The sequence below is a fragment of the Peromyscus californicus genome, unplaced genomic scaffold (genome assembly GCF_007827085.1).
Source record: "Peromyscus californicus insignis strain IS unplaced genomic scaffold, ASM782708v3 Scaffold_3__1_contigs__length_106647218, whole genome shotgun sequence".
Lineage (NCBI taxonomy): Eukaryota > Metazoa > Chordata > Mammalia > Rodentia > Cricetidae > Peromyscus > Peromyscus californicus.
Genome location: NW_026294551.1, coordinates 4985568 through 5013128, shown reverse-complemented (window position 1 = coordinate 5013128; position 27561 = coordinate 4985568). Strand labels below are relative to the sequence as shown.

Genomic DNA, 27561 nt, shown 5'->3' with positions numbered 1-27561 from the left:
TTTCGAGACAGCACTCTGTAGACTAGACTGGCTTCAGACTCAAGGCAATTCTCCTGTCTCTGCCATGGTTGGAGCCATGCATCATCATAGTCAGTATTTTTAATTCATTCAGTTTTTAAATTTGAGATGGGCTTTCATGTAGCCCAGGCTGGCCTTGAACTTCTGATATCCCTACTTTCTCTGCTAAGTGCTGGGATTAACAGATATGCACTGCCATGCCTGGTTGATGATTCATGTGTGTATGTATTTTCACATTTATTTATTTGTGTGTGGGTGTACATGTGGACATCAGAGGTAAACTTTGGGGAGTCAGTATTTGGGCTCTTGGGTCGCCAGCCCTTATTTTCTCTACTTTTTGAGATAAGTTCTCAATGTGGTTTTAGCTGGATTAGAACCTGTTACATACACCAGACTGGCTTTGAGCTTATGGTGAGCCTCCTGCCTCTGCCTCCCAAGTGCTAGGATTACAGGCCTGTGCCACCATACCTAGCTTGGATTTTTAAATTTTATTTTAAATTCAGTTTAATTTGTGTTTGCTTGCTAATTTTTTTTTTTTTAATTGTCTCTCCTAGCCCAGGCTGGCCTTGAACTCATTATGTAGCTGAGGTTGTTACTGTGAGCTCCTGAATCTCACTCCTTTACCTCCAGATGCTAGGGTTCCATGCAGATGCATCACACCTAAGTGAACTCCCAGGCTGCTCTCTGGCATTCACAGTGTCCCCTGGAGACGTTCCTTCTGTCCTTTCTGCTCAACTTGGAAACAAGTAGGCGTTTTCAGCAGAGGCCTTGCGTTCTGGGCCAAGCTGGTGTCTGCTATCCTGTGTTGGCCTGAGCATGACCTTTGTTGGGGGAGTCCTACCATGCTGCCTAACTCTGCCATAGGCCAGGTTCTTCCTGGAAACTAGACCCTAACCAAGGTAGATATCCCTTTGCAAAACAGGTTCATAGCAATACCTGTTCCTGAGAGCATGAGGAGAAACAGATGAGTTCAAATGACATGGACTCAGAATAGACTGTCAGACTGAGTGTCGGGTCTGTTATCATCATGGCCACCAACAAAAGCAGCAAATACTCCCTCTTGCTCTCCTCCTCATCAGGCATCTATCCTTCCATCCCTCTATTTGCCCATCCATCCATCTATCCATCCATCCATTCATCCATTAGTCCATCCGCCCACCCATCTATCCATCCACCCACTGTCCATCCACCCATCTGTCCATCCATCCAACCATCCATCCATCATCAGTCCATCTGCCCACCCATATGTCCATCCATCTGTCCATTCATCCATCCATCAGTCATCCATCCATCCATCCATTCATCCATTAGTCCATCTGCCCACCCATCTATCCATCCACCCATCTGTCCGTCCGTCCATCCATCCATCCATCCATCCATCCGCCCACCATATGTCCATCCATCCATCCATCCATCCATCCGTCAATCCCCCCAGCAAAGGCTCTAGAGTTTGAGCGAGGCTCCGAACTGAGATGTGGGAGTGGCGAGCCACAGAGACAGAACCAAGCCCCGCTCCCTGGCTTCCTGTTTCCGATTGGAATGTGAAGTTCTTGGAGACTTATCCTTGGTGTGTCACCTCTGTCCTTGGGGTGGGTGGACAGAGGAAGGCTCTCTTGCTGTGTGTCAACATTTAGTTGTTTAACCCTTCTGTGTCCCAGTTCCTGATTTCACAGATGGGAGCGGTAGAAGAAATGAGTAGGGCTTAGAGTCTCAGGGTGGCGTGAGGCACCAGAAACAGTGGCAGTAAGTTTCCCTTCTCAGTGTATTCTTGGATCTGAGGATGCAGACAACTGATGAGGGACTGAATGCTTTCCCTGGAAGCCGTCGAGAGGGAATGGACGTAGCCACGGGATGGAGCTGCTGACTTGGAACTTGCTGTTGCCGTCACAGTCTCCATTCTCACAGGGGACCCTGTCCCTTGACTCTGAGAGGGGACTGTCCACCAAGGCACTGCTGACTCAAGTCAGAAGAGCCTCTCCCTCCCCAGAGCTCCCACCCCCCTTAGCTGAGCCAACTGGATGTGTTAGGCTCCCAGCAGCAGAAAACTGGCCTCCAGATGGCTTCCACTAAAAGAGAGTTTGTTGAAGCTCAAAATGATCTGTCCCTGAACCCAGGCAGCCCAAGGATGTTAGGGAGGACCCCTTCCTTGCGTCCTTGGCCACTGGGCCCATCCTTTCTCTGGAGTTCTTCGACAGCCAGAAAACCCTCTGGGAAGCCCCTTAGGGCACACAGCTGCTGCCCGTTATCGGACACCAAGACTGAAGTGCAGGCAAGGGGTTCCCTAGCACGTGAGGGGCTGGGCGTCTGCTCAGATGGCCACCCTGTAATGGGGCGCAGGGCAAGGCCCCCTCTGCTCTGGCCAGATCTGTGCCAACTGCTTGTTTAGCCGCCAGAAGGCACAGCCACCAGCTGCTTCCTTCACCCTCGAGCCTGGCACGGCCTCCTCGGAAGCAGCAGCTGTGCCCTGCACTGACCCATCGGCTTTCTAGGGCCCCAGAGGGGTTGGGCTGAGACTCAAGTGTGACTGGCTGCCCACGATGGCTGAGAGGCTGACACCATGGGGATGAGTGTGCAAAGGAAGAGAAGCACTGGCGTGGTGGTGGCTGGTCCCCGGCGTCCACGGGGATCCCTGTCTTTTCCTCCTCACGGGGTCCTCAGCCCAGGTGCTGGCCTTTCACGTTGCCCATGTGGTTTTCTATGCCACACTCTCCCTCTGCACCTATTCCCTCTTCCCTCTTCCCATATGGTAGTAATTAAGCCCTTCCTTCGGTTGAGGAGGCCCCTTACCTAGAGGAAATGCCCCGTGGGACTTCCAGCACCATCTCGGCCTCCTTTACTTTGTGTGTTGGCAAGGCCAGGCCACAGCTGTGACCTGTGTGCCATCATTGTCCGCAGCTCCCAGGTTTGGCTTTGGTGGGCTGGTGCACCATGGGATGACTGCGGGAGGCCTGAACTGTGACAAGGTCCTTCCCTCCACATTGGCCTGCTGTCTGCAAGCATTGCTTTGACATGAGCATGTTGCCTAGAGCAAGATTGGTGGCAGGTGGTGTGTGTGTGTGTGTGTGTGTGTGTGTGTGTTTGGGGGTGGGGGGGTGCTCAGCCTCTGACCTCAGCATTGGCCAGCAGTGTGGCTTGGGACATGTGCCGTAGCAGCTCTGTGTTTTATTTTACTCCAGTCGCCTCTCAGGACTCTGAGTAAAGCGGGATGGCTGGCGGCGGGGCTGCAGAGGCTGCAGAGGGTCTCCAGGGCTTCCTGGCCTTGCTAACCCTCGTCTGGGTGTGTGGAATGCAGCCCGTCAACTCCTAATGGGCCACGTGCTTTCCTTCTGGTGGGCCAAAGCATGTGGCCCCTGGAGGTGGAAATGTAAGGACAGCCCTGTACATACAGGCTCCGGTCCCAGGCTGCCCTGGGCTCCGTGGCTAGACCTGGAGCAGGGGAGAGAAGTGTGGGCTTGAGGAGGTCAGGGAGTGATCACGAAACATCCTCGCATCTGGACACTGGTACAGCCCCGGGGTCCCTGTGGTCTCTGACTCAGAGAGAGGTCACCTCCCGGAACTGAGACTGGATTCCAGCTGTGACTGCTGCTACAGAAGACAAGGCTCAAAGGAAGCAGGGCCTTACCCTTGGCTGCCAGACAGTTGCCCCTCCAAGCACTAACCAAGCCAACTCTGATGAGCTCCTGACATGAGACAAGGTCTGTCGTTTTCAAGTGGCTGGGGGTAACTAGAACTTTCTGTGGTCCCAAAGTGTCCTAGGGCTCCATACCTCAAGTGAGTACTTCATTGAGTCCATCAGCCCGGCCATGTTGGTCCTTGCCGTTATTAGCATTTCACAGAGAAAGAACTGAAGGTTCAGAGAGGTTAAGTAACTCCTCTAAGAACACACAGCTGTTGGTTAAGGCAAATGAATAGCTTGAATTTGGATCTCTTCCCTACCCATTGTCTCCTGCTTATCGGTGGACAGCCTTTGGTGTAGGATGTGTGTTATCAATTTCACAGTTGTCTCTGTTCTGGTAGCATGCACCTTTGCTGGGATCAGGAAGCCTTGAGGATGTGCCTTGCAGGAAAGGGTTAACACAGCCCTCCTCCCCAGCTTTCCCAGGGCCAGGGCCGGAACAGAGGGGCCTTATCTGCAGAGGAAGGGTGGGTGGGATGTGGGACTCTGCAGGCTCCTCTCCACCTCAGCTCCAGCACCTTCTGTGGGCCAGCTGTTGAGAACACAGAGGGCGGAAAGGAGGGAGCCAGTCAATGTGGGATTCATTACTGGGGTTGGGCAGAGGAGAAGTCTCCTGAGGTAGGATGGGGGTGGGGCCTCTTGGAGAAGAGGTCTAGATGCCACCAGTGAATGGGGGAAGGGAGGGTCCCCCACTTCCCCTCTTTCCTTTTCCTGTGCTGGAGTCGCTCCCTGCAGGGGTATGGCCTGGCCTTTTTGGCCCCTGACACCTACAGCCTGTTGGGCTACAGCGGCCCCCGTGGGTGGCGGCTAGGCAGAGGGGGGCGGGCATCAGTTCCTCTGTCTTGGGAGTAACTGAAAGCTGCTGGGCTTCCTGCAGCATTGGGTTAAGCCCAGGAGAAGGCCTGGGTGCTGTGTGGGGCAGAGCTGAAGCAAGTTCCGGCTGCATGGCGTGACTACACCTGTAATCCAGCACTTGGGAGTCCTGGCCAGCAGAGCTGGGTTCCAGACTAGCCAGGGCACTGGTGGTGGTGGGGAGAGGGGGGAGAACACGAGAGAGAGAGAGAGAGAGAGAGAGAGAGAGAGAGAGAGAGAGAGAGAGAGACAGAGAGAGAGAGACAGAGAGAGAGAGAGAGAGAGAGAGAGAGAGAGAGAGAGAGAGCGCGCTCCCAAATGCCCACACATTGGAGGAAGAAGAGTGGGTAGGGGTTCTAGAAGCCTTGTTTGTGCTGAGGAGGGAATCTAGGGTACAGGGCTAAGGCACCCTGGATGAGACTCAGGCACACATAGGTTGTATAAAAACAACCTGTAGGAAAATAGGCCCAGAGTGACAAAGTAACTTTTCTGAGGTCACACAGCCCATCTTTGATGCCTCCCTCAGGCAAATGGCGGATGCTGTAGTTCAGAGCTCCTTGGCCACCTCTCAGCCACTCAGCCCCTGCAAGGCCTGATGCAGAAGTGGTTGGAAGGCTAGAGACAGGGAGAAGTGACACAGCCCTGGCCAGGAGCAGAGCATTGCACTGCCCCACCCAGACCTCTGGGGAGTCAGTGAGCAGGCCTGGGAGAGGCTGTCCCTCACTCCCATGAAGGAAGGCGACATTGGTTCTCCAGGGTCTCTCAGGTCGGACCTGAGGCCTCCCTGTCTGTGATGGATGAGGGGAGGGGCTCCCAATGGTTCCAGTGAGGATCCTCCAGTAGGTCAGCAGTCATCTACTAGCAGGCCGTCGCCACACCAGCAGAGCCCCTGAGAGCCCAGTGGAGCGTGAGGTACTCACATATCCAGAGTAAATGTTTGTAGGGAGGATCTCTCTCTCTCTCTCTCTCTCTCTCTCTCTCTCTCTCTCTCTCTCTCAAGATTTATTTATTTTTATTTCATGTGTATTAAGCACTACATGCTTGCCTAAGGCCCACAGGGGTCAAAAAAGGGCATCAGATCCCCTGGAACTGGGGGATCTGAGTAGATCACGACAGGTGTGAGCCGCCATGTGGACGCTGCAGCCAGTGTTCTTAACTACTGAGCCATCTCTCCAGCCCAGGGGACTTCTTAAAAAGTACTCATTTGCTGGGCGGAGGTGGTGCATGCCTTTAATTCCAGCACTCGGGAGGCAGAGCCAGGTGGAACTCTGAGTTCAAGGCCAGCCTGGTCTACAGAGCGAGATCCAGGACAGGCTCTAAAATGATACAGAGAAACCCTGTCTCGAAAAAACATAAATAAATAAATAAATAAATAAATAAATAAATAAATAAATAAATAAATATTCATTTTTTTTGGTTGTGAGCCTACCCTTTAACGGCTGAGCCATCTTTCCAGCCCAAATATTCATTTTTTAAAGTTATTATTACTATTATTGTTAGTGTGTATGTGTGTGCCCACATGTGCACATGCCTTGGCATAGACATGGAGGTCAGAGGACAATTTTGTAGGGTCAGCTTTCTGTCCATCTTTATGTAGGTTCTGGGACTTGAACTCAGGTCACCAGGCTGATGCAGCAAGCACTTTGCCTGCTGAGCTGTCTCACTGCCCTGGGCCTCACTGTCCTCCAGGTACATCCTTCCACATACCTGTGGACCTGCACCTCCTGCCCACGGAGCAGCCAGGCCCCTGAGGAAGCGTCTTCCAGGGCCATGGCCCAGGTCGGAGGTCACATTGGGAGCCACCAGCGTGTCCTGGATGCTGACTAATGGCGATTCTTTTTTTTTGTGGGGGGAGGGGGGCAGGGAGACAGGGTCTCACTATGTAGTTCTGGCTGTCCTGGAACTCACTGTGTAGAGATCCGCCTGCCTCTGCCTCCTGAGTGCTAGGATTAAAGATGTGTGTCACCACACTGGCTTACTCTAGTACAGAAAAGAATTTCGCAAATTAGAGTTGGTGTTTATTAAGACTTTATCTCGGGTTTGAGCACGGGTCTACATCCAGGGGTGTGGGCTAGTCAGGAGGGCCTGCTCAGGTGTCTTTCTGATGGCTATGGATATGGGTTTGTGGGGAAGGAGCTGAGGTGAGGAGATCACAGTGTGGCTTCACGGGTGCCATAGATGGGGTTAACTGACAAACGGTCACCAGGTCACTGCAGGTACTCCTGAGTTAAGATGGTTTATATTGTAGGTGGACTCCACAGTCTTGTTTGTGAGAGTCCCGGAAATTTGGGGGTTCACTTCTGGGCACAGAGCCGGGCCATACTCAAAGGGCGTATACCCTCAGGCCCGAAGCATGCCTCATTGCTATTTTAGCATTCTTGTTCGAAAATATCTCTCTATAAAAAGAATGTGGTCTCCCTGTTAAACCCGTCATTGCAATGTTGTTAATTGTGCAGAAATTTTGAACCAGAGACTGCAGACTCCTCCAGAGGGAGGAGGGCTCCCTCCCGCAGACTCCAGAGGGAGGAGGGCTACCCCCCTCCCACTGTCTCCTGGCTTTCTGTCCTGCCTGCATCTCATCCAGCATGTCCTGGCTGAGGACCCCACAGCAGCTGCTCACTGTATGATGTGCAGGGCTGTAACTGCCCACGGGTAGGGTGCTCAGGTGCTCATGGGATATGCCCTGCACATGGGTGCTCCCCAGGGGACCGAGAGGAGAGATGGGGAGGTGAGAGGCACTTTGAGACAAAGGGACAGGTGGATGGTCCCAGATCTGTACCGAGCACTGCTCCAGATGTCATGCACACATCCCACACAGCAGCAATGAGGGTGTGACATACCACTCCTAATCTTAGAGGTAGCAGGGATTAGAGTCCAAGCGGACAGACTCAGGTCTGTGGTCCCACCCTTACATGTCTGCTTGACGCTGCCAAGCCTGGGGTGTGAGACTAAAGCATGCTCCCTGGGGGTTACTGATGGAGATGCTGTTACACAGCCCAAAGAAGAGTACCCTGGGAGATGCACAGGGGCCTAATGCCACACAAGGGTCCTTCGGAGTGGGAGGTATGTCCCAGAGTGCAGTGTGAGAAAGGCCAGGCCAGAGGAAAAGGGAGGACCCGGAACCAGGAAGTTCAGGTAGAAAAGGCCAGAAAACAGATTCAACCCCGGATTCTCCAGTGAGGAGTGGCCTGTGGACACCTTGACCTAGTTTACCTTCTGGCCCCTGGCTCAGGGAGATGACACACCACTGTCTCTCTCACCACTGAGTCACCGAGTGCATGGACCATTTGCCACAGTGGTGTGACAACCGGAAACACAGCCAGGGAGGTGATTCTATTCTGGACCGCCTGAAGGAGTTCTCTGGTATGGCTGCAGTGCTGGAAGATTCTAGATGCTTTTAGATTCTGCCAGCTCAGGCTGGAAGAAAGTTCTCCCTCCCACCTCTAGTAGGAAAGAAACTGGGAACAAACTGTTAGTTCCCCTTTCCACAGATGGAGGTGAGGGTGGGCTGGCCACCTGGTTCCTTTTGTCTCCTGTGTGCTTTTCAGACTCAGGATTATATACCCAGGGTCATGCGAAGGGCAGAGCCCCAACTGATTTCCAGTTCCTCATCCTCAGTGTTCTCCCTGCAGTGTGAAGGCCCCAGGACGGCAGGGTGAGCAGACCTGAGGCCCGTTTGCCCCTCCTCCCCGCACCAAGCGTGCTGTGGAATACTGCTGGCTCCTCTGGCCGGAGATGCTGGGCCTGAAGCAGGAGGTGCTCTTGGCCCAGTCCTCCCTTCCCTAGGAGCTTGCAGAGCCAGGTTCTTGCCTGTAGCCATAAGTCAGTCTTTGAGCTGAATGCGTGTGGATGGAGCAGCTACCTGCTGCCCAGCCTCTGTGACCATCTTGTCCTGGACTGGACATGCCAAGGGGCACTCTGACGCTTGCCATTGCCCATGTCTCCAGCTTCCTACTTGCCCCTCTTCTTCCTCCCAGATACCCTGGAGTGGCTTCCCTACAGCTTTCAAAGGCCTTTGCCCCGTCAAGTCCATTGAGTGTGAGGGCTGCTTCCCAGGGAGGTCTGGATTTCGGGACTCTTGCTGTTCTTAAGTACCACAGGCCCTGGCCAGGAGCTGCAAGCCACCATCTGCTGTCACTTCATCTTGTCTCTTTCAGCTGTGTATCGTGTGCGTGTGTGTGTGTGTGTGTGTGTGTGTGTGTGTGCGCGCGCGCGCGTGCGCGCGCGCGCCACTCCTCCCCCCCCCCCCCCCATGTGTTCATGTGGCGGCCAGAGGAGGATGCTCTGTCACTCTCTCCCTGATTCCTTTGAGAAGGTCTCTCACTGAGCCTGGAGCTGGGCTGGCAGCCAGGGGCCTCCCACAGCACTGGGGCCCCTGTGACCTTTCATGTCAGTGCTGGGGATTCAAACTCAGGTCCTCATGTTCTTGCAACAAGTGCTCTTACCTGCCTAGCCATCTTCTCAGCCTCTCATCTTGACTTTGTGTTAGGGCTTGTGTCTGTGAGGCACCCAGAGCCCTGGCCTTTGTACGTGGGGATAAAATCCTCACAGTGCTGACAGTGTTAACATGAATCTCGGGAAAAACATGCCCAGAAGACCTTTTGCACGCAACATCGCTGTCTCAAGCACGGACACGCAAAGCAGGCAGGCAGCAGCAGTTTCTGCCTACTCCATTCTTGTAGCCGGTAGCCACTCCTTTCTTCCCAGCTGCCGGTGACCACGCCCTCCACCCTCCTCCAGCCCAGGAGGCTCCTGCTCAGGAGGCTGCTGCTCCGTTTGCACAGGCCATCTTTCCTCTCTCCCTGGTGTCCCTCTTCCTCGTTAGTAAGCGAGAATCCCCATCTTAGAGTTGAGCATGCTTGCCCAGCTAGAATTCTCACACACCTTGGTAGCTCATAAACAGGATCAGTATCCCCATGCCAGCGAGCATCTTGCACAAAGGTTACCCAAGGGGGAGGTGTGGAGTGTCCCAGCTCTGAATGACACTGTCCCCCTCGGGTCTCAGCATGCTCAGCCAATCTTAGCACAACTCTTAGAAGTGTGTATGCCCACATTTGGTCCTAAGCCAGCAGTTCTCAATCCCAGCTACACATTAGAGACTTCCTGGATGACAGGTAATACTTCTGGGGTTCCCCCCATGATAGGTGGAGGTCCCACTCCCTGTAATTACATGCAGCGTGCTATGCTGTTCAGATTGAGAATGGGGCCTTGCTGAGCCCATTTTTAGAAGCCAAATGAACTTGCCTTCTGTGCTCCCCCTCCCCATCACCTGGGCCTGGGGTGCCATCGGAAACACCAAAACAGTTAAAATCCAGCATCTGAGGACCTTAGGTGTGTGGGTTCTGTCCTGACTGCAGGGTGGGGAGACCAGGAGCTTCGCTGGCAGCAGCCTGGAGTACCCAACCTGCCAGTCTCCTCTTGGTGCCGAGGAGCCCACAGGGCTGGACATCTAGGTGCTTTGGGACTCGTCTTTGTCGTGGAAATCTGTGGGTCTGGTGGGTTTTTGGCTGCATTTGGTTGGGGTGAGGTGAAGGGACTGAGGGAGGGGGTGTCAGAGGCTGGAACTGATCTGCAAGGTAGGGTGGTGGTCACAATGAAGTAAGAGAGTTGTCTGCGAACACCAGGGTCACACTTTAGGCTGACCTTTAATCCCAGCACTCAGGAGGCAGATACAGGCAGATCTCTGTGAGTTTGAGGCCAGCCTGGTCTACAGAGTGAGTTCCAGGACAGCCAGGACTGTTACACAGAGAAACCCTGTCTCAAAAAAAAAAGATAGCACAGAAGACACATGGCTGATACAGCTTTTGTGTGTTTGAGACAGTCTTGCAATGTAGCTCAGGCTGGTTTCAAAACTCAATCCTCCTGCCTCGGCTTGTCACATGCTGGAATCACAGGTGTGCATCACCAAGGCCTGCAGTTGGGTGCCGTTCTCTGATGGGAGTGTGGCGAGGCTTCTTAGAAAGGAGGAAACAGGCCCATCCTGCCCTGCAGTTACCAAGGAGACCAGGAGGGGGCAGGGCCTGTGGAGTCGGTGGCAAGTCCTCCAAGCCATGGAGGGACCCAGGTTGGGGGTGGGGGAATGTCACCCGTGGTGGTGAACATAGCAAGGGCTTCCTGGAGGTAGTAATGTCTGAGAAAAGCAGTACAGTGTTCTTAGAAACCAGTGCAGGCTGAGGTTCAATGTGCCAGGGTGCAGGAGTACTCAGCCCCAAGGAAGAGTCTGCTGTGGCACAGGAAGTTGTATGGGAAAAGGAGGAAGACAGGAAGTAGACTGCAGTGAGGGATTGAGGAATGGATATTGCCACCAACTGCATGGGATGTGGCAGGAAGGGGCAGCTGTCACACTGGAAAAGCTAAGCATTAGGGCTGGAAGGGCAGGGCATGGGCAGCTGAAGCTGGGATCTCAGACATGTATGTTCTGGATCATAGAGAGAGGAGGGGTGTGGCCCGAGAGAGCCAACTGGAGAGATGGGTTGATGCTGGGAGGGGCTTGGAACCAGAAACATGAAGGAGGCAGAGGGGAGGTCACCCCAGGGAGCCACGTTGAAAAGTGAGAGGGAAATAGGTCCCAGGAAGGGTCCTTCAAGGAAGGGCTGTCCTCAGGATTGGTGGGCGTGGATGGAGATGGGCCATAAGGAATCCTCCAGAGCCCTGGAGATGTGTGGTGGACAGAGGCCAGATGGCCAGGGCCGAGAAGTGAGTGGGCCAAGAGGTCGGGCTGTAGAGAGTCAACAGTTGGAAGAGGGCATCATTGGTTCACCTGGGCCCAGACGGGGACCTGCAGTGGCACCTGATGACCCCAGGACCCATTGTAAGCCACTGTCTGCGGTGGTGACACACTTTCCAGGGGCCTCTCCCTCCCTAGTACCACTTATGCCTGCCTCGGGCCTTCCCTCAAGGCCACTTGGCAGGCTGTTTCTTGCAGCTTTTGGTGGTATAGGAGGCACATGAATGGCCCTCAGGGCACCCATACATGCCACACAGCACATTGACAAGTGCCAGCCCTGCCCCTGTTCCCCCCGCACTAGAGCCTCAGAGGGGCAGGAGGGATATTTTTCTTGGCATTTGGTTGAAAGCATCTGCTGTATTTGTGAGCTGTTGCCTGGGTAGATGGAAGGCAGTTGGCAGGAAGGTGAGCTTTGTGCAAGCCAGGTGCCTATTGGGAGAGAACAGGGCACGTGTGTGTGTGTGTGTGTGTGTGTGTGTGTGTGTGTGTGTGTGTGTGTGTACGTGTGTACCACGCTCACACATGTGCATACATCCCTCTTTTCTGCTGGCTTGATGTTGTGTATAGAGTGGACTGTGGGTGTCCTTTGCTTCCTGGCAGGTGTCAGCCTCTGAAATGGGTCTGTATTGGGCTCATCTTCTCATTGGCTTCAGAGGAGGTAGAACCCCCTACTATCACCAAGAAGGACTGTGGATGCTGCTCCCACCAGGCCAGCATGGGCAAGGACTCAGTAGGGGGCTTTTTTCAGCTGTCACACATTGGCCAAGTGCCTGGCAAAGAGTAGGGGCTTCCTCTGCTTTAGGGTGAGGTTTGTTGGGTGTGGACCAGGCTTGGGAATATCCCAGGCGTCCACTCAGGAGCCAGAAGGATGGCATCCCCGCTGCACTGCTTGAGAGTGTACCTCCCTGCCTGCTAACCTTTAAGTTCTGTGGATCAAAGGGGCTAGAGGGGCTGCATTAGCTTCCTATGGCTGCTAAAGTAAGTGCCCAAACCATGCAGCAACAGACATTGACCGTGTTAGGGTTATGAAGAACTGAAATCTAAACAGGCCCACAGGACTGATGCCAAAGTTGGGCTCCTGCAGGAGGCTCCAGAGATCTGTCCCTCGTCTCTTCTTGCTCTGGTGGCTGTTTACATCCCTTGGCTTGTGGGGCTACATTGATCTCTGCCTCTGTCATTTTATGGTCACCTCATATCCTGTGATCAAACCTCCTGTGTTTTTCTGGTCAGGACATCTGGCCCATCTGGGTCACTCTTCATGTCACTGTCTGTATTCAGATCCAAAAGTCGCCTGGTCATGTAAAGTTACTGCACCCTTCAGGCCACGAACAGGACGTTGGTCATCCTGGTCTCAAAACATTATAGTTCTAAAGCATAAAATGCTAAAATAAATTGGGTAAAGAAAGGGAAAAAATGCATTTAGTTCTTTAAAAAAGTTTTTAAAGATATAGTCTTATGTATTGCCCAGGCTTTCCTCCAAGGATAACCCTCAATGCTAATCCTCCTGCCTCCACCTCCAAGTGTTGAGTTATTTGCCACCACAGCTGGGTTATGTGGTGCTGGGAGATTGAACCTACTGCTCCATGCATGCCAGGTGAGCAGCCTACAGACCCAGCTGAATCCTCAGTCCCGCATTCAGTTAGACACACACACACACACACACACACACACGCACACGCACACGCACACGCACACGCATACACACACATTTCTAGCTGGTGTGGTGATGTACACCTGTCATCATGAAGGTGAGAGGACCTAGAGTTTGAGGCTATCCCGGGCTGCCGATGCAGGTGGAATGTAAACGGGTCCCCCCCACCCCACCCCTGCTCCTAATGTAAGCGCTCTTCGTGCAGCACAGCCAGCACCACTCTGTGCCAGAGTCTTCATCGCCACACAGTGGAAACCCCACATCTTAAGGAGCCAGCTCCATGTCAACCCCTCACCCTTGGCAGGCACTAGTCTGCTTTCTCTCTCTCTCGGAATTCTTTTTAAAGTGTGCTCCTATGTGACTTTAGAATAAATAAACACAGCTTGATGAGTTGGCTGTTGGAAGGATATACATGGGGCGGAAGCCAATCTGTGGATGGAGACCCAGGCTCCGGAAGGGCAGAAGTTGAAGTAGCCTGGGTGTCTGTCTGTTACCCCTCCTCTCTTGCTCTTTTCCTAGAGGTCTAGGCCTGAGTGTCTACTTGCTTTCTGAGTTCATTGTACATGACCCTGGGTAGCTTCCTCACCCCCAAGTCTTCATCATATCCAAGCTTTAGGATTTAGGGACAATCTACTCAAAAAAAGTTTATGGCAACATGCAGTGAGTCAGGCCAGCAGCTGGCTCCCTGTGGGTTGGGCTAATCGTCCCATGTCCCTTCAAACAAGTATGAATGCAAAGAGACATCCAGTAGAGAGCTGATGGCGTCCTTGGCACAGTCTGCATGGTGTGTGGCCAGGCATTCACTGAGCTGATTCCTTATGAGAAACTCTCCTCCCAAACAGTGAACTTGGGGACACTGCTCTGGGGTCTCTGTTTGAGACTGTCTCACATAGCCCAGGCTGGCCTCCAGCTCACCATGTAGCCAAGGATGACCCTGAACAACTAACTCCTCTACAAACTGTGTTGGGATTACAGGAGTGTGCCACCATGCCCCAAATATGCAGGGTCGAGGATCAAAGGCTTCATGCATATCAGGCAAGAGCTTTTCCAACATCACAACTTTTTAAAAAGAGACAAGGTCTCAGTTGGAGAGATGGCTCAGCAGTTCAGAACATTTACTGCTCTTCCAGAGGACTGGGGTTTGGTCCCCAGCATCACATGGTGGCTCACAACTACCTATAACTCCAGTTCCAGGGGGTCTAACCCCTTTCCTGGCCTCCTCAAGCACTGAACGCGTGTGTGCACATGCTTGAAGGCAAAACACCCATACACATAAAATAAAAACAAATCTTTTTTTTTTTTTTTTAAAGGACAAAGTCTCATGTAGACCAAGTTGGCCTTGAACTTGATATGTACCTGAGGCTGGCCGTGAATTCCTGATCCTCCTACCCTCCACTATGCCTGGCTCCTTAATACTCCTTAAAAATACTGATTGACTGACTGATTTCTTTAAAAAATTACTTGTGTGTGTAGGTGCATGCACATGAGTGCAAATGTGTGTAGGTGCATGCACATGAGTGCAGATGTGTGTGTAGGTACATGCACATGAATGCAGATGTGTGTGTAGGTGCATGCACATGAGTGCAGATGTGTGTAGGTGCATGCACATGAGTACTGATGTGTGTAGGTGCATGCACATGAGTGCAGATGTGTGTATGTAGGTACATGCACATGAGTGCAGATGTGTGTATGTAGGTGCATTCACATGAGTGTAGATGCCTGGACAGACCAGAGAAGTCAGATCCCCTTGGAGCTGGAGTTACAGGCCGTTGTGAGCTGCTTGACATGGGTTCTGGGAACCAAACTCTGGTCCTCCTTCTGGAGGACCAATGTGTATGTTCCCCACCCCCCACCCCCAAGATTTTTCAAGACAGGGTTTCTCTGTGTAGCCTTGGCTGTCCTGGATCTCGCTCTGTAGACTAGACTGGCCTCAAACTCACAGAGATCCGCCTGCCTCTGCCTCCCAAGTGCTGGGATTAAAGGCGTGCGCCACCACATACCTACCACCGCCTGGTTCACAACATGTGCTCTTAACCACTGAGCCATCCCTCTAGTCCCTCAACATGATTTTACAGAAGATGTATTTTTCAGTGGGCTGTGTCCTCTCTACCCCTAAATGTGGCTTGATGATCTGGTTCTAGAAGTGACCAGGGTCTCCAAGAAGACTTCTGGATCAATGGCTCTTCAGTAAGAAGAGTGACAGGGTACAGAGTACAGTCGTGCCCTCCTGTCCAGCACACAGGGCTGTCGTGCCCCTGACACAAGGCTGATTGCATGAGAGTGTGCCAGAGGAGTCAGTCAGATGCGTTCTGGACTCCAGAGTCTTGGCACGAAAAGGATGAAGTATGTGAAATATCTCTGTCATTTTCATGTTGATGACATCTTGAACTGATAATGTTTTGGCTCTGTGAGATCAATTAAAACAGGCCACATGATTCCTCACATTTTCTCCCTGTGGTAGCTAGAAGTTTAAGGCTCCATCTGTAACTTGCATCTTGGGCCTTGTGCCAGAGGGCTGGATGGTACTTGGGTTACGGTCAGGCTACTTCTCTGACTGGGAGAGCCGAGAACCTCCCCACTTGAAGATGGATGTCCTGTTTGGGAAAGCAACCCCAGAGAGCCCCTTATGCCCTGGGCACCCCCCTCATGATCTGGAGACCCCCATGTGATTGATTGTGCTAGATGAGGGTGAACAGCACAAGTCACCCTGTGCAGGGCACCCCTGTGTAACTTCCCAGGCCTGGAATCTGGAGAGCAGGGGCTTGCCGGAGCTGCCCTCAGGGGGCCCTAGAGATCTGGGGGACTGTGTGAGGTTCAGGAGGAAGCCCTGTGCCCCCAGGAGGGGGAGCCAGTAGAGCAGTTGGTGGTCAACTTTGACTTGGGTTGATAGGAGTCCCTCAACTGACTGCCAGGGCTTGGTGATAAGAGGGTAGGAGGGGTTAGAGAGGGAGAGCCTCCTCCTGGTTTGAAGGGACCTGCTGTTTTAGCTGTGACTAGAGTTGGTGTATCAGCTCCAGACTGGGAAGGCAGATTCCAAAGATCTGCGGGATGGACCAGAGGCCTGGGGTTCCTGCGTTCAGCCGGTAGGGCAGAGCTGGGCTGGGGATAGAATATGGGAGTGTGCATATACCAGGGGAGACTTTGGGGCAGTTGTTCCTGCAGACAAGGGGATTGAAGTCACATGGGGAAATCTGTCACTGGCCCTGAGGCCCCTCCAGAGTTACTAAAGACTTCTCTCCACTTGAGCTAATTGCTCCCTGCTCTAAGCAACCTCCAGTCCCACCCCCAGCACTCCCAGTGTGGGAGCTGGCCTAGGGCCACCATGGCCATGCCTGAGCCTGGGAGTGACTCATTCCAGGTCAGAGGTTATGGGGTCTGGCAGATCCCATCATCCAGGCCCAGCCCCAGAAGTGTCAGCTCCTATCCTTTGGATCCCCTGGCTCATCACTCTCAGGGTCCCAGAACATCACAGGGGTCTGCAAGGAGTGGGAGGAGACTACTGACTCATTGCCCAGCCCCCAAGGAGGATCGGGAGCGGTGGGAAGAAGAAGAAGGAGGCGTCAGAACACATACATTCGGAGTCCCTGAGGCTCCAGAGCAGAGAGTCAGGGTGAGCCCGCCCCAGCCCCAGCCCCGGGGTCCCTTGGTTGTAACCAGCAGAGCCCGCTCTAAGCAGGGTGGCCGTGCTGTCTCAGCTGCCCAGAGCCTCTGGGGGTCAGGGCTTTGGGAGAAGGCGAGCCCTACCAAAACACAGAAGGCTGCCTGAAAACCAAGGTGCGTGCCTGTTATCTGACCGGGTGGGGGTGGAGCCAGGCCGGGTACCATGCGCTGGGTCAACGGAAAGCCATGCTGGCTGGGAAGAGGTCCTGTGGTTCTTGATTGACACAGACTTGGGCAAACACAGGTTAGAGGCTGGAGCTGCATGGCTCCAAGGTCCATACTGTGCACCCTGTCATTTTCCTCTTAGTGGCCCAGACTGCTCCTTGGTGTGTTGAGCGGAGAGGCCCTTAGGCTCACCCTGCCGCTGTCGCCTGCAGCCGGTGCGCCTCTCCCCGCCTCCTCGTCCCCTCGCCCTGCCCCTCAGAGCAGTTCCCCATCTAGCCTCCCTCCGCGGGCCGTCCTGAGCCCTCCTACCTCTCTGCCCCACACTCTGGGAGGCTCCTTGTTCCGAGGCCACAAAGCCCCTTTGATCCTCTGCTCGGCTCCGAGCCATGTGACCCGGTGGGCGGGCCGCAGCTCTCCAGCGTCCAGGCAGCCCGACTTTCAGCTGCTGGGGTGAGTCCTCGCTCTTTGTTCTTCCAGCCTCTCACAGCTTGCTCCGGGGGCCTCCAGGTGGTGGGGCCCGCCTGGCCGGCCCCGATGGGTGCAGAGAGGCTGGGATCCAGGTCGCCCCGGGGCCTGGGGTTCTGGCTGGCAGTCCAGCCCTGGGTTCCTGGGAGAATGGGTGGCGGGATGCCGGGTCTCCACGCGGGAACCAGATTTTCGATCGCAGAATAGAAGAAAAAGGGGCTTTGTGTGGTCACAGCTATCTCTTTGTAAATGTTTGGCCAACTCCTCTGAGTGATGGGGAGTGTCTTGGAGCACATTGCCTCCGCAAGGGGCTTCTGATTTCCAGCCGGGGCAGGAACAGAGGTGAATTGGATGCTTCTAGCAAAAAATCTCTCCACACAGAGTTATCAGCTTCTAATAGTGGGCGGCTTCCAACGCTGACTGGAAATTAGTAACCCCCGGCTCTTAAAAGGTGGTAAATCAGAGACCACAGGGGTGAATTGTGATGGGGACACCACTGTCAAATGTATGTACTGTCGGCTTTGGGTTCTTGAGATGTGCTGAGCCCAGGAGGGTGTTGCTGGGTGGGGTGGGGGGTTGGTATGCATTTGTTTTGCTAGAGAATGTGCCATGGGGGTGTCTGCCTTCTGGAGCCATGTGTTGGAACCTGTCCTCTGTGTCAGCCAGGGCAGGAAGTGTCCTCCAGCAGGCTTTGCAGCTGAGACGATGTGAGGTACCCCAGCTAGCACAGAGAATGGTCGCTTGCACCCAAGCATAGAGGGACAGAGGCAAATCCCTGAAGACTGCCTAAGCTTCCGACCGACTGGGTGCACCCCCACCCCCACCCCTGTTCTGAGGAAAAGCTGCTGGCTCTTGGACAGAGGTCTGGGGAGCAGCATGTCTGCTCCCCAAGAGAAGTGTGAGATTCCTTTTCTTTGAGAAAAATGTATCACCCGGAAGAAGCCCAGTAGCGGGTTCTGGCTGCTCTGTGTTGGGCAGAGTTGGAATTTGGTTCGGATCTCATGTGGAAAACCCGGAGGACAGCAGAGTTTCCTGGTGTAGGGCCTCCTTCATTCACACTTTGCTCCTAGCTTCATGGGGCTCTTGGGGCATTTATACACATGTCTATCACTCTCTTTGCCCAGCTTCCCTTGGCAGCCAGGGGGCTCCTTTTCAGCAAATAGGAAAAAATGTGCTTATTAAGCCTTCTGGATAAGCAGCCAGCCTCCACCCAAGGTCTGTTTGGGAAGGTGGTTCATTCTTCTCTTCTTGGGTCTCTTTCGTGGTATGCGGTAGCCACAAAAGGCAGCTTCGAACTCACAGCAGTCCTGCTACCTCGGCTTCCTGAATGCAGGGACTAGAGGTGTGCATCACCATGCCTGGCCAGGACTTTTCGTTGTAAGCATTGCTCTCTGGAGATCCCAGTTGTGACTGACCCGGCCCACCCCTTCAGTCCCCTGGTCATTTCTATATTGGGTCACCCCAGGTTCTGTTACATCTGCTGGAGTGCATTCCTGTGTCTACCGTGTGGCCCCTGTGGGCCATCATGGTGACAACTCAGCTGGTATGAAGAACCTACTGTGTATGGGGTGGTGACAACCCTAGGTGGAAGTCAGCTGCGGTGAGGAGGAGGCCGGATTCCCAGGGCCACATGTAGCAAGTGTGAGACAAGTCCCGTTATGCCAGGTCCAGGAGGAGCTTCTTGGGCCTTGGGAGCCCTCCGAGCACCAGATCCACTGTCCTTAGCTGTGAAAACAGCTCATTGATGCAGGAGCCCTCTACCCATTGGGCAACCACAATGCCGCTGCTGCCTGTGCTCCCCGCCCCCGCCCTTCCCTGCCACAGTATCGTCCCCAACTTCCTGTTGTGTCAGATAGGGTGGCTCTGCCGGGGCTGAGGCCCCCTTGTACAGAGAGGGCCCCACGGCCTGGGGCAGCACAGAGTCCCTGCCTGTGTCAAAGGTCTAGGAAGCCAGCACTGAGGCTCCATTTCCGCTCTCCCAATCCTCCACACAGCACAGTCTCTACTGGCTTTCCCACACCACCCCGGAAGTTTCTAGGCTCCCTCTCCCACTAGCTGACCCAGCGTGTGGGAAGAACAGCTTTATTTTAATGCAAATAGGCCAAAAACCCAATGGCCGCTGGCAGAGCCTAGGTGGGCCTCCTGCCTCCTTACCGGCCCCCCTCACCGTCCCCACCATCCCCCCTCACCGTCCTTACCAGCCCCCTCGCTGTAGACTAGGCCAATATTGCCAGCCGAGCTTTAGGAAATGGCCTGGGAGTGGTGCCCCACTGAGAGGGTCCAACTTCCTACAGTTTGGTCTCTAGAGAAGTTTCAAGCCAACTCCCCCCTTAGCCAGGACACCTCTTCAGACTCTGCCTTCCGCCATTAAACTTTGATTGTTTATTGAGCACCGCTGTGTTCCTTGGGCAGGTAGAGACCTGCCCTCAGGAGCTCCAGAACCTTGGACTCCTTCCCAAGGACAACTTGTCAGGGTGGCTGCTGTGTGTTTTGTGAGTGGAGTGGACTGGGGGGGGGGTTCCTACCTGCATGTGAGGAGGTGGGCGTTTGTGCACTCCACACCCGAGACCTCCTGCAGCTGCCTTGACTCCCACCCCACCCACACTTGGCTGCGTGCTGAGCCCGCCTTGGTGCCTGAGGCTCCCCTGGCTCCCCCGCCTCTTTCCTTCTCTTCTCTGCCATGCACCCTGAGGGGCGCACCGTCTCAGGCTGTGAGCCTGGTGAAGAGGGCTTTGTACTAAGGGCCGGTGGAGCCTGGTCTCAGCTTCCTGCAGCCCCTCTCAGCCTCTCTCCACACGCCTCTGGTTGCACTGCCCAGCTCTACAGGCTGAGCTCTCTGTTGTACCCAACTCACTTCTTCTGCAGACTCCCACTGGCACGGGGGTGAGGCCTTGGCTTCTTTTAGGGCAGGGTACAGCTCATCACAAAGGGTCTTGAAAGACACCAGGCCTTGGGGCTGGTGAGATGGCCCACTGGGTAAAAAGATGTTTGCTGTCATGCTGGGCAATATCCGTGCACCTCCTTTTACACCAGCCCTCAGAAGGCAGAGGCAGGCAGGTCTCTGAGTTCGAGGCCAGCCTGGTCTACAGAGTGAATTCCAGGACAACCAGGGCTACACAGAGAAACGCTGTCTCAAAAAACAAAACAAAATGCTTGCTGTCAGCCTTTGCAATGTGAGTCCTATCCCTGGACTCCACATGGTAGAAGGAGAGAACTGTCTCCTGACCTTTAAACATGCGTTGTGCCATGGCACACGCACACGCGCGCACACACACACACACACACACACACACACACACATTTTTATTTGAAGATACAAGGTTATTGGCTGGCTGTGGGACAGGGCAGCTGGCTTAAACAGTTTGTAGATGTTCTAATCTGTACAGTGGGTGGGTCTTGCCCTGGACTCCGCCCCCTCCCGATTACTTAGCATCTTCCTGAAGCCAAGAGCTGGGGAGTGGGGAGAGGCGGGACGGCATCCTGAAGTGCCAGCCCTTGAGCACCTCAGGCTTCATTTGGAATCCCAGCTGCTGGCTGGCCATGTGAGGACTGATAGGAAGTCACTCACCCTTGTTTTCAGTCCTCCTACTTCTGTCCATTGGGGGTCCCCGTCCTGGGGCTGAAGTCCCGCCCTGTTTGAGTTTTGAGACAGGGACTTGCCTAAAATGCTCTATGTAGATGATCTGTACTAATAATCCTCCTGGGGATTGAACCCAAGGCCTCGTCAGTGCTAAGTGAGCACCCCGTGCTAAGTAAGCACCCTGCACTAAGTAAGCACCCCGCTAGCTGAGCTGTAGCTCCATCTCTTGTTTGGTTATTTGAGGCAAGGTCTGATTCTGTAACCCAGGCCAGCCTTGAATTTACGTGCCTGCTGCCTTAGCCTCCCAAGTGCTGGGGTTACAGGGGTGTGCCACTGCACAGGGGTTCTGCCCCGCTTTCGGGTGTTGGGTGCTGGGCGCTGAGCATACCTTGGTCACCAGAGGTCATGGGGACAGTTGTCTTTCCACAGTGGAATGCGCTCAGAGCTCTGTCCCTATCAGGATCTCTTATCTCCCAGGCCTTGGTCCAGGTGCCTGTCACCCTGGAGGAGGAGATAAGATAGGCCCTGCCAGGCAAGCCTGGTCCAGCCACAATGCTACACAAGTCTACTGGCCAGGTCTGGCCCTGAATGTGGCTGTAGCTGACCCTCCTGTTCAGTGGTGATCTTAGTGTCCTGCCTGCCCTTCTCAGTGGCCACTAAGATTTATTGATCTCTGTGTCCCCATTCTGGATGATCTAGGTGCTCTTTTGGTTAATGTTTGAGTGAATGAGTGGCCAGCTTTGTGTGACCTCAGATTTTCTGCTTCGATCCAAATGTTCTGTGGTTCTACCAAGGTTAGCTCAGGAGCCTTGTGGAATTCTTCCTTCCTGCCTCTCTCCCATAACTGTAAGCTTGGTGGCTTGGTGACTGAGGTCACTGTGGATGCGTGGCTTTTCTGCTTGGTGCACGTGTGCACGCACACGCACATACCCGAGGTCAACCTTGGGGGCTATCTCTCTGTATTTTTGTATTTTGGCATAGGGTCTCATCGCTTTTACCTGGAGCTTACCCATTCAGCCAGGGTGGCTGTCCAGGAGCAAGAATCCACCTGCCTCCTTCCCAGTTCTGGGATTCCTGGGATTACTAGTGCCCACCACACACCCATTTCTCGGCGTGGGTTCTGAGGGATCCAACTCCAATCCTCATGCTTGTGCGGCAAGCCCCCGACCCAGTGACCTGGCTCCCCAGCCCCAGAGCCTCCTTATCAAAGGGAAAGCCAAGTTTACTGTGCAGAATTGGTTAGGCTGTAGATGAGGTTCCCCCACTGAGCCGCCCTGGACAGAGTCAAAATCCCCAGCAACCCGCGGGGCGGATTCTGTGTCTCTACCTCCGTGTGGGAAGGTTGGCTGAGTTCCCTGGGACCCAGTGAACCTCCCTGGCATCTAGGAGAGTTGTTACTTCCTCTTGCTGGTGACTTCTGGAGCGTGGCCAGTGAGAACATGTGTCAGGAGGGAGGAGGAGGCTGCTGTCCCTGTGAGTTGGACCCTTGGCTATCAGTTCAGCCACTTGTGTGCCAGGTCCCCCTGGACAGTGGCAGAGTTGTGACATTCTGTGACATTCCACTTTGACTCTTATACATTAGCACCCCAAAGATGCTGAGAAAATAGGGTAGCTCAGCTCCCGGAGAGTGGAGCATCCTGTATAAAGAAAGCCTGGAACCTTGGTAAAAGCAGGGTTATCTCAAGATGGAAGACCTAAAGTCAAGACATGGTTTGGCTCTGATGAAGATTTGTTTAGAAGATGAAGAGGAGAGAGAGTGGGGGAGGGGCAAAGGCTTCAGACCCTCCACAGGGTGGTTGGGGACTCATTGTGGGTCAGGAGACTAGGGCTGAGGCACTGGGCTCCCTCTGCTATGGAGCATGCAGCAGGTCCGTGAAGGACCCCGCCAGTGTCTTGTGAGATTCTGGTGTCATTCCAGCTTGAGACTAACGCGCTGAAAGCTTTCACACTGAAGTGGTCCACGCCTGTAACCCTAGCACTCTGGAGGTATAGACAGGAAGAACAGGAGTTGGAGGCCAGCCTGGGCTACATGGTGAGACCTAGTCTCAGTGCTCCCCGCTAAGGATATACATGATGTCAGGACAGACGTTAGGGAACTGGACAGCCAGATTCTGTTCCTCTTCCTAACCTCGCATACTCTACTTGGGCTACAGCTCTGTGAAGCTTTCCTGGGGTGCATGGAGGTAATCCAGCCCATCCACATAGAATATGGAGAATAGAGATCTAAAGTGCCCTGGGCTGCAGCTGCTGACAAGAGTCATACAGGATAGGTCTTCCAGAAGTTTCTGAACCTACTGGGTAATAATATTAGTCCCAGGGCTTGAAGTGGAGGTGGCGCCTGGGGCCCTAAGATTTCGACTGTACTGGAGCCAAGATAGCTCTGGTTTGAGGCAGTAGGACGGGGCTACTCAGGTTTGGCAGTGTAGGCGTGTTCAGGGGACGGGGAGAACTTGGAGAGTGTGGGTCCCTGGATCCTGGAGATGTAGCAAGTAAGGAAGCGTCGGGGGTATCCCCACAACCAGCAACTACTTCGAAAGCTGCCGTCCCAGGCGCCACTCCCACACCACCCTCCCTCAGACCTTGCCTGCTTCCTGCTCGCCTGGAACAGCCAAGCTGCTCCCAGGCTGGTGCTCAGCTGTTCCTTCGCATCCTGCCACGTGTCATGGCCACCTCCCAGCCTGCTCAGGGTTAACCGTGGTCTGGATCCCATTGCATCTTCTGTAGAGTCTTCAGGCTGCCCTGGGGCCACAGCCACCTTCTTTCACGGGTTCACAGATGCATTTCACAGTGCAGTGGAGCATCTGTCCACATGGAGGACAAGCCGTTGACTGTGACCAAGTCTTGGTCTGGGAGGACTTCTGCCGCCCCCGGCCGGGCCCGTTGTCAGATGACCTTACTGCATGAATTTCAGTGTCTCTGCTCTCCATCTGGCTGGGTCAGCAGTCGTCTCCACTCTTAGTTCACGGGAGCTGCGGGGAGCTGCCCCCTGAGAGGCCTGGAAGTTTGGGGGTGGTGGAGGAAGTTATGGATGCCCCTACCTTGTGCCTTGCTAACAGCCCCACTGTTCATTTAACCTTGAACCATAAAGAGGCACCCCTCCCTATGGGGCCATGTGGCCCTAACAAGTGGGCTTACGCCACTCCTGTGAGAAGGAGGCTATGTCCTCCTGGGAACACTCAGCATGTAGGTTCCAGGTCCCTGTTGGGGGCCCAGCAGACCTCATTTCTGGATCCCTCAGCTCTGGATGCAGGGAGCTGTAAGGCCTGGGCCCTTGAGTCTTTGAAATGGGAGTCAGCTTTTGCCCAGTGTCTCTACTGCGCAGAGACGCTGGAGCATACAATTGGCCCTTCCCTGGGTCTCTGGGTGTTTCTGTTGCTGTCTTCCTTTATTTAAAAGTGTCTGTGACTTGACTGATTCCAGCCCATGGCACACAGGGACACTAAAATCTACAGACCTTTATAAGCCTCTTTATGACTACAGCATGACCATGCTAGGCAGGCCCAGGGAAAGAAAGGCAGCTGAGAGCCCCATTCTCAGGGGACTGCATTTGGGAAGGTTGTCCCTGTGGGAGCCACACAGCCTGGTTCATGGGCCTGGGCTGGGTATGGACAGCTATGGTGAGGTGGATACTGCCCACTTATGTGTTGGGGATGTGCCCACACTGCCAGGTTATTGTTCAGTTGTTTTTTGTTTTTTTGAGACAGGGTTTCATGTAGCCAGTTGCTTCAAACTCACTATGTAGCTGAGGATGACCTCAAACTTCTGATTCTTAAGCTTAAGATTGTCTAGTGGGGTTTGTAGACTCTGTATTCATCACGGTTCTCTAGAGAAGTAGACCGATGGGAGGGATGCGCATTGGGTCCCTGAAACATCCATTGATGGGGTTTTTTTCCTGTGCAAATGTACCTCTTTTCATGGAGGAAGGATGCTCTGTTGCAGGGTGGGACCACGTTTTGTATACATGGCCATCATATGAGGACCATTAGGCCAACTTCCACTGTGGAGCGCTCTGAACACTACACTGTACCTGAGTGCAGATTTTCACATAGATGTCTGTTTTCACCTCGCTGGGAAATCGCTGGGTCCCATGGACAAATTTAGGCCAATGTTTTTTAAGCCAGGTACCTGAGGAGGGTCCCAGGCCTGGTGAGGTGTATGTACCATGTTTGGTTCAGCTGCCTCTGAGTAGCTCGCTCTCTCCAGTTCTCAAGGGGTCACCGGAGGCTGAGGATACAGCAAAGAGGAATCTACACAGGGTGCTGAGGGGCATGGGTGGGAAACACAGAGCAGGCCCCTGATTTCTGGATTCCTCTGCCAGTTCAGGGCCCAGAAGGCACCAGAAAAGGGAACTGGGAGGCTGCATGCCTTTGTCTTCCCTGCAGGAGACATGTGGGCAGGGTTGATGGCAGGTGCAGTGTGAGAGAAGAAGGGACATGAGGGACTGTTATGAATTAGATTCCTGATGCACAAACAGGGAGAGGAGCCACAGACACACAACAAGGATGGCCGACTTCCTGCACTGGAGATTTTTCCTGCCTTTTAATTCTGATCAAGATGTCTAGATGGGGTGGGGTGAGGATAGACTTCGCTGAGTACGGCATCCCCCACCCCAGGCCTCAGCCCAGGGGAAACAGCCTCTTAGGGGAGGTGGAATGTATGCAGGGGGACATGGTGTCTGCAGGAGCACGGTCTATGGGGAGCATTTCTGGACTGTTCAGTTACCCTCACCACCACCACCACCACCACCACCACCACCACCACCGTAAACCAAAAAATGAATGTGAGCCACCCAACAGCAGGTAATGTGAGTGCCTCCCTCGGCCACCTGCAGCGCCCCCCGTCCCTCTGTGACTGTACTACACCACTGTGTCCACTTTTTAGGTACAGCCAAGTGAGCCAACTTGGAAGGCCCATTGGGCACCGCTTCCAGAAGTTTCCAGGGCCCCTCCTTCCCTGTCTCCAGCCCTCCTTGTTCCTGGGAGAAATTACCATATGAATGTTGTTCCTTCCCAGAGTCGGGGTTGGAGGGGCCCTGGGAGAAGCCGGGCTCCCAGGGAGCAGGTTCCGGCGTTGGCTGAGGACCATCCAGTGGAAGCCGCACAGCAGTTTTCCTGAAGGTCGGTTGCTTACATCTCGTAATAGGTCTGGCTCAGTCCTGGTTCTGGGAAGAGGTGGAGGAAGAAGCTGAGGGTGCAAGGGGATGTGAGCTGGGAGGGGGCGTGTTGGACCCCAGCAGCTTGGAGACCCCTGTACCTCTTCATTGAGCTGTCTCTGTGTTGTGTTCTGAGAAACATGTTATTAGCGGCCTTCTTGGGATGTTGCTAATTACTGTAGGAATACAGACTGGGAGGGAGGCTGTGTGAAGCAGTGTAGTTACTGTGAATGGCTTGTAGACTGTAGAGAGCCACGCACAAGTCTGGCCAGTGACTGTTCAAGCAGTTCCGATGGCCCGGCTTGATTGGGGGTTTCTGTTGAGTTCTTGGTTTATGTCTCAACCGCTAGATTCACTTTATAATCTGTGTGAGCCACGCTGATATTTGGGCTGCCAGACATACTGTCTTGTGTTTTTCCTGCTCTGGCTACAAAACATCCAAAGCAGCTAGTGTCTCAGGAAGCACCAGTTGGCAGTGGCATTTCTTCTAGACAGTGCTTGGTGAGGATAGTGTGACTCAGTCCTCGATGTGGGTATTATAGGCCAGGCTTCACTGGGTGGTGTTGTGGGTGATGGAGGCCCAGGTGAGGCCCTGTCTTCCATATCTGTCTGCTTGTCCTCTGTGAAGTGTCTTTCCTGCTCAGGTCTGAGCCCTGCTCTAAGTGCTTCCCTGGGTCCCGGCATACGCCAAGGTGGACAGAAGGTGGGACTACAGGCCCCCAGTCTCTCGTCTGACCTCTGATGCCATCAGTGTTTCTGAGCAGTCTTCCTCAGTGGGTCCTCCTCTATGCATCCTGGGAAAGCTCTTCTTTATGTTCCCTTCCTTGGCGCTATGCAGCTCCCACAGGTGACAGCATCCAGAAATTGTCAATGTCACATTTGGGTGCCGGGACACAGAGATTTATGCATGTGTGCACACACGCCCTGAGAAGGGCACTTTTGTAGAAGGCCTGGGGCGTGGGGGGCAAGCAGGCTGACTAGGAATGGAGAAAGAGAAGGCACTGAGGTAAGGAGAGCAGGTAGTCACTCCAGGCACCCATTCAGTCAGCCAGACAGACGTTCACAGTGTCCCCATGTGCCTCAGATGTGAGAGGCTGTGTTGCCATGAACAGTCAAGACATGTTTACTACATACTGTGCAGTATAGAAAAACAGGGAAACCCATCAGCATAGATTGGAAGTCCTGGGAAGATGCGGGGCGGGGAGTCGCAGCAGCAGCAGCAGGACAAGAATCTTCTAGACATACTGATGCTGAGGAGCCTTGTTTGAAGAGTTGAGAGGAGCCTGGAAGGTGTTTGTGTGTATAGAAAGTGGAGGGGGGTGGGGTGTGCATTTTACTGACAACAGCTACGTGAGTTGTGTGTTCTGTGACTGTCTCCCTCCATCTTCATTGATAGTCTTATGAGGGGAATATCACCTCGTTTCATGCACGAGGATACAATGGCACAGAACTCAGTTACCCGCTCGGTCCCACAGGCCCATGGTATGTCACAGGTGAGAGAAGATAGAGGGCCTGGGTTCCTGGGTCACTGGGTGCTGTGGACACCAGCCATGGTTTGAATCAGAGATAGGGTCATTTAAGGTATGTGTCAAAACTGTCTCTCCGGGTCTGGGGG

The 27561-nt window shown here is 53.8% G+C and overlaps 1 protein-coding gene across 6 annotated transcripts in view; it reads left to right on the top strand.

The window, feature by feature from the left end:
• Positions 1 to 27561, top strand: part of Septin9 (septin 9) — a 172916-nt gene that overhangs the window by 124074 nt on the left and 21281 nt on the right. The window contains exon 1 of one of the 6 annotated variants that reach the window (XM_052756973.1): positions 16562 to 16698. The exons of 4 other annotated variants lie outside the window; for them this stretch is intronic. The gene's annotated coding sequence lies outside the window, so the exon portion shown is untranslated. Of the gene's footprint in view, positions 1 to 16561; positions 16699 to 16980; positions 17200 to 27561 lie in introns of those variants that run through there. One more of the 6 variants, XM_052756972.1, reaches the window with a different exon arrangement.